The following is a 10,946-nucleotide window of genomic DNA, read 5'->3' as shown; positions in this document are numbered from 1 at the left end:
CTTAAAGATCACCAAAATCTGATAACAAGGTCAATTATGTCCCTGGGTGGGATTGAACCACCAACCTTTTGGTTAATAGCCATACATACTAACTGATTGCGCCACAGAGACACTTTGCAAAAGTTCCTACTGACAAAGGCTAATAAGCATTCATCTAAAACGTTTCCTAGAAAAACTTTAAAAAGTCAATAATCTGGAGAGTTTTTGTAAGATGTTTCTTCCATCAACCAACGAAAAAACACATTGGTACTTTCCCATGATGAGTGAGTGCTTCAGGATCTCTTGCACTTACATGTGCAGCAGAGTACTGCAATGGAAGCATGCTGGGCCCATAAGCCAGAGGTAGGCAGATTGAAACTATCCTCTGCTATATGCATTTTTTTTGTTAATTAAAGTAATCCAAAACTGGGATTGATATTTTGGCTCTTTTATTTTTACTTAAAGTACAATAACTTTTACCATTTTAATTTGTTTTAATAGTATATTGACAGTATTGTTTTCTTTCAAAAATCCACTTCATTTTCTTTACCCTATTATTAAAATGGTAATTGACAAAAACAAACTACATTGTCACCAGAAGAGCAATACAAAATGTACAAGTGATATATTAAAATCATCTTTCCAGCTTGAATTTCAATGATGCATTGGGGCAACGATTTTGTGAGAAACATCTTCACCCTTAAATAAAGATTTTCTTAATTCCTTACCTGTGTGCTAATTAGATATCACCTTGTTTTCACATTAAACAGACTTCCACATGAGAAAGCAGCAAGGATGCAGTGGCGTTGTTTCCTGGTGTCAACCTGTATTATTTCAGTAGACATTGAAATGAGGATGCATCTTGCTGCCTTTCCAATGAAGCAAGTTTAATTTAGTAATAGGTGAAAAACCATCCCTACAAAGGTGTTAATCAGAGACTTGGCTTTGTGGACACTTTTCAGAGAACAAATTTGTTAGCATAAAAATAAAGCCAGAAAATGAAGAGCTGTTTAATCACTCAAATGGATTTTTTTGCCAGCATTTTTCTTTTTCTCTGCAACCCACTGCTAAATTGTGCTTCCTAGCTGTTTTTATAAAATCACTGAATCAAATCTAACTCTGATTACATCAGAGAAGGCCAGGTACCCTACACCATAACAGGGGGTATGAAATTTGACTTGTCTACTTAAAGATCACCAAAATCTGATAACAAGGTCAATTACGTCCCTGGGTGGGATTGAACCACCAACCTTTTGGTTAATAGCCTTACACACTAACTGATTGCGCCACAGAGACACTTTGCAAAAGTACATACTGACAAATGCTAATAAGCATTCATCTAAAACGTTTCCTAGAAAAACTTAAAAAAGTCAATAATCTGGAGAGTTTTTGTAAGATGTTTCTTCTATCAACCAACGAAGAAACACATTGGTACTTTCCCATGATGAGTGAGTGCTTCAGGATCTCTTGCACTTACATGTGCAGCAGAGTACAGCAATGGAAGCATGCTGGGCTCATAACCCAGAGGTAGGCAGATTGAAACTATCCTCTGCTATATGCATTTTTTTTTGTTAATTAAAGTAATCCAAAACTGGGATTGATATTTTGGCTCTTTTATTTTTACTTAAAGTACAATAACTTTTACCATTTATTTTGTTTTAATAGTATATTGACAGTATTGTTTTCTTTCAAAAATCCACTTCATTTTCTTTACCCTATTATTAAAATGGTAATTGACAAAAACAAACTACATTGTCACCAGAAGAGCAATACAAATGTACAAGTGATATATTAAAATCATCTTTCCAGCTTGAATTTCAATGATGCATTGGGGCAACGATTTTGTGAGAAACATCTTCACCCTTAAATAAAGATTTTCGTAATTTCTTACCTGTGTGCTAATTAGATATCACCTTGTTTTCACATTAAACAGACTTCCACATGAGAAAGCAGCAAGGATGCAGTGGCGTTAATGTTTCCTGGTGTCAACCTGTATTATTTCAGTAGACATTGAAATGAGGATGCATCTTGCTGCCTTTCCAATGAAGCAAGTTTAATTTAGTAATAGGTGAAAAACCATCCCTACAAAGGTGTTAATCAGAGACTTGGCTTTGTGGACACTTTTCAGAGAACAAATTTGTTAGCATAAAAATAAAGCCAGAAAATGAAGAGCTGTTTAATCACGCAATTTGATTTTTTTGCCAGCATATTTCTTTTTCTCTGCAACCCACTGCTAAATTGTGCTTCCTAGGTGTTTTTATAAAATCACTGAATCAAATCTAACTCTGATTACATCAGAGAAGGCCAGGTACCCTACACCATAACAGGGGGTATGAAATTTGACTTGTCTACTTAAAGATCACCAAAATCTGATAACAAGGTCAATTAGGTACCTGGGTGGGATTGAACCACCAACCTTTTGGTTAATAGCCATACATACTAACTGATTGCGCCACAGAGACACTTTGCAAAAGTTCCTACTGACAAAGGCTAATAAGCATTCATCTAAAACGTTTCCTAGAAAAACTTTAAAAAGTCAATAATCTGGAGAGTTTTTGTAAGATGTTTCTTCCATCAACCAACAAAGAAACACATTGGTACTTTCCCATGATGAGTGAGTGCTTCAGGATCTCTTGCACTTACATGTGCAGCAGAGTACTGCAATGGAAGCATGCTGGGCCCATAACCCAGAGGTAGGCAGATTGAAACTATCCTCTGCTATATGCATTTTTTTTTGTTAATTAAAGTAATCCAAAACTGGGATTGATATTTTGGCTCTTTTATTTTTACTTAAAGTACAATAACTTTTACCATTTTAATTTGTTTTAATAGTATATTTACAGTATTGTTTTCTTTCAAAAATCCACTTAATTTTCTTTACCCTATTATTAAAATGGTAATTGACAAAAACTAACTACATTGTCACCAGAAGAGCAATACAAAATGTACAAGTGATATATTAAAATCATCTTTCCAGCTTGAATTTCAATGATGCATTGGGGCAACGATTTTGTGAGAAACATCTTCACCCTTAAATAAAGATTTTCTTAATTCCTTACCTGTGTGCTAATTAGATATCACCTTGTTTTCACATTAAACAGACTTCCACATGAGAAAGCAGCAAGGAAGCAGTGGCGTTAATGTTTCCTGGTGTCAACCTGTATTATTTCAGTAGACATTGAAATGAGGATGCATCTTGCTGCCTTTCCAATGAAGCAAGTTTAATTTAGTAATAGGTGAAAAACCATCCCTACAAAGGTGTTAATCAGAGACTTGGCTTTGTGGACACTTTTCAGAGAACAAATTTGTTAGCATAAAAATAAAGGCAGAAAATGAAGAGCTGTTTAATCACGCAATTTGATTTTTTTGCCAGCATATTTCTTTTTCTCTGCAACCCACTGCTAAATTGTGCTTCCTAGATGTTTTTATAAAATCACTGAATCAAATCTAACTCTGATTACATCAGAGAAGGCCAGGTACCCTACACCATAACAGGGGGTATGAAATTTGACTTGTCTACTTAAAGATCACCAAAATCTGATAACAAGGTCAATTATGTCCCTGGGTGGGATTGAACCACCAACCTTTTGGTTAATAGCCATACATACTAACTGATTGCGCCACAGAGACACTTTGCAAAAGTTCCTACTGACAAAGGCTAATAAGCATTCATCTAAAACGTTTCCTAGAAAAACTTTAAAAAGTCAATAATCTGGAGAGTTTTTGTAAGATGTTTCTTCCATCAACCAACGAAAAAACACATTGGTACTTTCCCATGATGAGTGAGTGCTTCAGGATCTCTTGCACTTACATGTGCAGCAGAGTACTGCAATGGAAGCATGCTGGGCCCATAAGCCAGAGGTAGGCAGATTGAAACTATCCTCTGCTATATGCATTTTTTTTGTTAATTAAAGTAATCCAAAACTGGGATTGATATTTTGGCTCTTTTATTTTTACTTAAAGTACAATAACTTTTACCATTTTAATTTGTTTTAATAGTATATTGACAGTATTGTTTTCTTTCAAAAATCCACTTCATTTTCTTTACCCTATTATTAAAATGGTAATTGACAAAAACTAACTACATTGTCACCAGAAGAGCAATACAACATGTACAAGTGATATATTAAAATCATCTTTCCAGCTTGAATTTCAATGATGCATTGGGGCAACGATTTTGTGAGAAACATCTTCACCCTTAAATAAAGATTTTCTTAATTCCTTACCTGTGTGCTAATTAGATATCACCTTGTTTTCACATTAAACAGACTTCCACATGAGAAAGCAGCAAGGATGCAGTGGCGTTAATGTTTCCTTGTGTCAACCTGTATTATTTCAGTAGAAATTGAAATGAGGATGCATCTTGCTGCCTTTCCAATGAAGCAAGTTTAATTTAGTAATAGGTGAAAAACCATCCCTACAAAGGTGTTAATCAGAGACTTGGCTTTGTGGACACTTTTCAGAGAACAAATTTGTTAGCATAAAAATAAAGCCAGAAAATGAAGAGCTGTTTAATCACTCAAATGGATTTTTTTGCCAGCATATTTCTTTTTCTCTGCAACCCACTGCTAAATTGTGCTTCCTAGCTGTTTTTATAAAATCAGTGAATCAAATCTAACTCTGATTACATCAGAGAAGGCCAGGTACCCTACACCATAACAGGGGGTTTGAAATTTTGACTTGTCTACTTAAAGATCACCAAAATCTGATAACAAGGTCAATTACGTACCTGGGTGGGATTGAACCACCAACCTTTTGGTTAATAGCCGTACACACTAACTGATTGCGCCACAGAGACACATTGCGAAAGTATATACTGACAAGGGCTAATAAGCATTCATCTAAAACGTTTCCTAGAAAAACTTTACAAAGTCAATAATCTGGAGAGTTTTTGTAAGATGTTTCTTCCATCAACCAACGAAGAAACACATTGGTACTTTCCCATGATGAGTGAGTGCTTCAGGATCTCTTGCACTTACATGTGCAGCAGAGTACAGCAATGGAAGCATGCTGGGCTCATAACCCAGAGGTAGGCAGATTGAAACTATCCTCTGCTGTATGCTTTTTTTTTTTTGTTAATTAAAGTAATCCAAAACTGGGATTGATATTTTGGCTCTTTTATTTTTACTTAAAGTACAATAACTTTTACCATTTTAATTTGTTTTAATAGTATATTGACAGTATTGTTTTCTTTCAAAAATCCACTTAATTTTCTTTACCCTATTATTAAAATGGTAATTGACAAAAACTAACTACATTGTCACCAGAAGAGCAATACAAAATGTACAAGTGATATATTAAAATCATCTTTCCAGCTTGAATTTCAATGATGCATTGGGGCAACGATTTTGTGAGAAACATCTTCACCCTTAAATAAAGATTTTCTTAATTCCTTACCTGTGTGCTAATTAGATATCACCTTGTTTTCACATTAAACAGACTTCCACATGAGAAAGCAGCAAGGATGCAGTGGCGTTAATGTTTCCTGGTGTCAACCTGTATTATTTCAGTAGACATTGAAATGAGGATGCATCTTGCTGCCTTTCCAATGAAGCAAGTTTAATTTAGTAATAGGTGAAAAACTATCCCTACAAAGGTGTTAATCAGAGACTTGGCTTTGTGGACACTTTTCAGAGAACAAATTTGTTAGCATAAAAATAAAGCCAGAAAATGAAGAGCTGTTTAATCACTCAAATGGATTTTTTTGCCAGCATATTTCTTTTTCTCTGCAACCCACTGCTAAATTGTGCTTCCTAGCTGTTTTTATAAAATCAGTGAATCAAATCTAACTCTGATTACATCAGAGAAGGCCAGGTACCCTACACCATAACAGGGGGTTTGAAATTTTGACTTGTCTACTTAAAGATCACCAAAATCTGATAACAAGGTCAATTACGTACCTGGGTGGGATTGAACCACCAACCTTTTGGTTAATAGCCGTACACACTAACTGATTGCGCCACAGAGACATATTGCGAAAGTATATACTGACAAGGGCTAATAAGCATTCATCTAAAACGTTTCCTAGAAAAACTTTAAAAAGTCAATAATCTGGAGAGTTTTTGTAAGATGTTTCTTCCATCAACCAACGAAGAAACACATTGGTACTTTCCCATGATGAGTGAGTGCTTCAGGATCTCTTGCACTTACATGTGCAGCAGAGTACAGCAATGGAAGCATGCTGGGCCCATAACCCAGAGATAGGCAGATTGAAACTATCCTCTGCTATATGCATTTTTTTGTTTGTTAATTAAAGTAATCCAAAACTGGGATTGATATTTTGGCTCTTTTATTTTTACTAAAAGTACAATAACTTTTACCATTTTAATTTGTTTTAATAGTATATTGACAGTATTGTTTTCTTTCAAAAATCCACTTCATTTTCTTTACCCTATTATTAAAATGGTAATTGACAAAAACAAACTACATTGTCACCAGAAGAGCAATACAAAATGTACAAGTGATATATTAAAATCATCTTTCCAGCTTGAATTTCAATGATGCATTGGGGCAACGATTTTGTGAGAAACATCTTCACCCTTAAATAAAGATTTTCTTAATTCCTTACCTGTGTGCTAATTAGATATCACCTTGTTTTCACATTAAACAGACTTCCACATGAGAAAGCAGCAAGGATGCAGTGGCGTTAATGTTTCCTGGTGTCAACCTGTATTATTTCAGTAGACATTGAAATGAGGATGCATCTTGCTGCCTTTCCAATGAAGCAAGTTTAATTTAGTAATAGGTGAAAAACCATCCCTACAAAGGTGTTAATCAGAGACTTGGCTTTGTGGACACTTTTCAGAGAACAAATTTGTTAGCATAAAAATAAAGCCAGAAAATGAAGAGCTGTTTAATCACGCAATTTGATTTTTTTGCCAGCATATTTCTTTTTCTCTGCAACCCACTGCTAAATTGTGCTTCCTAGATGTTTTTATAAAATCAGTGAATCAAATCTAACTCTGATTACATCAGAGAAGGCCAGGTACCCTACACCATAACAGGGGGTATGAAATTTGACTTGTCTACTTAAAGATCACCAAAATCTGATAACAAGGTCAGTTAGGTCCCTGGGTGGGATTGAACCACCAACCTTTTGGTTAATAGCCATACATACTAACTGATTGCGCCACAGAGACACTTTGCAAAAGTTCATACTGACAAAGGCTAATAAGCATTCATCTAAAACGTTTCCTAGAAAAACTTTAAAAAGTCAATAATCTGGAGAGTTTTTGTAAGATGTTTCTTCCATCAACCAACGAAGAAACACATTGGTACTTTCCCATGATGAGTGAGTGCTTCAGGATCTCTTGCACTTACATGTGCAGCAGAGTACTGCAATGGAAGCATGCTGGGCCCATAACCCAGAGGTAGGCAGATTGAAACTATCCTCTGCTATATGCATTTTTTTTTGTTAATTAAAGTAATCCAAAACTGGGATTGATATTTTGGCTCTTTTATTTTTACTTAAAGTACAATAACTTTTACCATTTATTTTGTTTTAATAGTATATTGACAGTATTGTTTTCTTTCAAAAATCCACTTCATTTTCTTTACCCTATTATTAAAATGGTAATTGACAAAAACAAACTACATTGTCACCAGAAGAGCAATACAAAATGTACAAGTGATATATTAAAATCATCTTTCCAGCTTGAATTTCAATGATGCATTGGGGCAACGATTTTGTGAGAAACATCTTCACCCTTAAATAAAGATTTTCTTAATTCCTTACCTGTGTGCTAATTAGATATCACCTTGTTTTCACATTAAACAGACTTCCACATGAGAAAGCAGCAAGGATGCAGTGGCGTTAATGTTTCCTGGTGTCAACCTGTATTATTTCAGTAGACATTGAAATGAGGATGCATCTTGCTGCCTTTCCAATGAAGCAAGTTTAATTTAGTAATAGGTGAAAAACCATCCCTACAAAGGTGTTAATCAGAGACTTGGCTTTGTGGACACTTTTCAGAGAACAAATTTGTTAGCATAAAAATAAAGCCAGAAAATGAAGAGCTGTTTAATCACGCAATTTGATTTTTTTGCCAGCATATTTCTTTTTCTCTGCAACCCACTGCTAAATTGTGCTTCCTAGATGTTTTTATAAAATCAGTGAATCAAATCTAACTCTGATTACATCAGAGAAGGCCAGGTACCCTACACCATAACAGGGGGTATGAAATTTGACTTGTCTACTTAAAGATCACCAAAATCTGATAACAAGGTCAGTTAGGTCCCTGGGTGGGATTGAACCACCAACCTTTTGGTTAATAGCCATACATACTAACTGATTGCGCCACAGAGACACTTTGCAAAAGTTCATACTGACAAAGGCTAATAAGCATTCATCTAAAACGTTTCCTAGAAAAACTTTAAAAAGTCAATAATCTGGAGAGTTTTTGTAAGATGTTTCTTCCATCAACCAACGAAGAAACACATTGGTACTTTCCCATGATGAGTGAGTGCTTCAGGATCTCTTGCACTTACATGTGCAGCAGAGTACTGCAATGGAAGCATGCTGGGCCCATAACCCAGAGGTAGGCAGATTGAAACTATCCTCTGCTATATGCATTTTTTTTTGTTAATTAAAGTAATCCAAAACTGGGATTGATATTTTGGCTCTTTTATTTTTACTTAAAGTACAATAACTTTTACCATTTATTTTGTTTTAATAGTATATTGACAGTATTGTTTTCTTTCAAAAATCCACTTCATTTTCTTTACCCTATTATTAAAATGGTAATTGACAAAAACAAACTACATTGTCACCAGAAGAGCAATACAAAATGTACAAGTGATATATTAAAATCATCTTTCCAGCTTGAATTTCAATGATGCATTGGGGCAACGATTTTGTGAGAAACATCTTCACCCTTAAATAAAGATTTTCTTAATTCCTTACCTGTGTGCTAATTAGATATCACCCTGTTTTCACATTAAACAGACTTCCACATGAGAAAGCAGCAAGGATGCAGTGGCGTTAATGTTTCCTGGTGTCAACCTGTATTATTTCAGTAGACATTGAAATGAGGATGCATCTTGCTGCCTTTCCAATGAAGCAAGTTTAATTTAGTAATAGGTGAAAAACCATCCCTACAAAGGTGTTAATCAGAGACTTGGCTTTGTGGACACTTTTCAGAGAACAAATTTGTTAGCATAAAAATAAAGCCAGAAAATGAAGAGCTGTTTAATCACTCAAATGGATTTTTTTGCCAGCATATTTCTTTTTCTCTGCAACCCACTGCTAAATTGTGCTTCCTATCTGTTTTTATAAAATCACTGAATCAAATCTAACTCTGATTACATCAGAGAAGGCCAGGTACCCTACACCATAACAGGGGGTTTGAAATTTTGACTTGTCTACTTAAAGATCACCAAAATCTGATAACAATGTCAATTACGTACCTGGGTGGGATTGAACCACCAACCTTTTGGTTAATAGCCGTACACACTAACTGATTGCGCCACAGAGACACATTGCTAAAGTATATACTGACAAGGGCTAATAAGCATTCATCTAAAACGTTTCCTAGAAAAACTTTAAAAAGTCAATAATCTGGAGAGTTTTTGTAAGATGTTTCTTCCATCAACCAACGAAGAAACACATTGGTACTTTCCCATGATGAGTGAGTGCTTCAGGATCTCTTGCACTTACATGTGCAGCAGAGTACTGCAATGGAAGCATGCTGGGCCCATAACCCAGAAGTAGGCAGATTGAAACTATCCTCTGCTATATGCATTTTTTTTTGTTAATTAAAGTAATCCAAAACTGGGATTGATATTTTGGCTCTTTTATTTTTACTTAAAGTACAATAACTTTTACCATTTATTTTGTTTTAATAGTATATTGACAGTATTGTTTTCTTTCAAAAATCCACTTCATTTTCTTCACCCTATTATTAAAATGGTAATTGACAAAAACAAACTACATTGTCACCAGAAGAGCAATACAAAATGTACAAGTGATATATTAAAATCATCTTTCCAGCTTGAATTTCAATGATGCATTGGGGCAACGATTTTGTGAGAAACATCTTCACCCTTAAATAAAGATTTTCTTAATTCCTTACCTGTGTGCTAATTAGATATCACCCTGTTTTCACATTAAACAGACTTCCACATGAGAAAGCAGCAAGGATGCAGTGGCGTTAATGTTTCCTGGTGTCAACCTGTATTATTTCAGTAGACATTGAAATGAGGATGCATCTTGCTGCCTTTCCAATGAAGCAAGTTTAATTTAGTAATAGGTGAAAAACCATCCCTACAAAGGTGTTAATCAGAGACTTGGCTTTGTGGACACTTTTCAGAGAACAAATTTGTTAGCATAAAAATAAAGCCAGAAAATGAAGAGCTGTTTAATCACTCAAATGGATTTTTTTGCCAGCATATTTCTTTTTCTCTGCAACCCACTGCTAAATTGTGCTTCCTAGATGTTTTTATAAAATCACTGAATCAAATCTAACTCTGATTACATCAGAGAAGGCCAGGTACCCTACACCATAACAGGGGGTTTGAAATTTTGACTTGTCTACTTAAAGATCACCAAAATCTGATAACAATGTCAATTAAGTACCTGGGTGGGATTGAACCACCAACCTTTTGGTTAATAGCCGTACACACTAACTGATTGCGCCACAGAGACACATTGCGAAAGTATATACTGACAAGGGCTAATAAGCATTCATCTAAAACGTTTCCTAGAAAAACTTTAAAAAGTCAATAATCTGGAGAGTTTTTGTAAGATGTTTCTTCCATCAACCAACGAAGAAACACATTGGTACTTTCCCATGATGAGTGAGTGCTTCAGGATCTCTTGCACTTACATGTGCAGCAGAGTACAGCAATGGAAGCATGCTGGGCTCATAACCCAGAGGTAGGCAGATTGAAACTATCCTCTGCTGTATGCTTTTTTTTTTTGTTAATTAAAGTAATCCAAAACTGGGATTGATATTTTGGCTCTTTTATTT

This window comes from Pseudophryne corroboree, unplaced genomic scaffold (genome assembly GCF_028390025.1).
Source record: "Pseudophryne corroboree isolate aPseCor3 unplaced genomic scaffold, aPseCor3.hap2 scaffold_162, whole genome shotgun sequence".
Taxonomy (NCBI): domain Eukaryota; kingdom Metazoa; phylum Chordata; class Amphibia; order Anura; family Myobatrachidae; genus Pseudophryne; species Pseudophryne corroboree.
Note: the sequence above shows the minus strand (reverse complement) of the source record.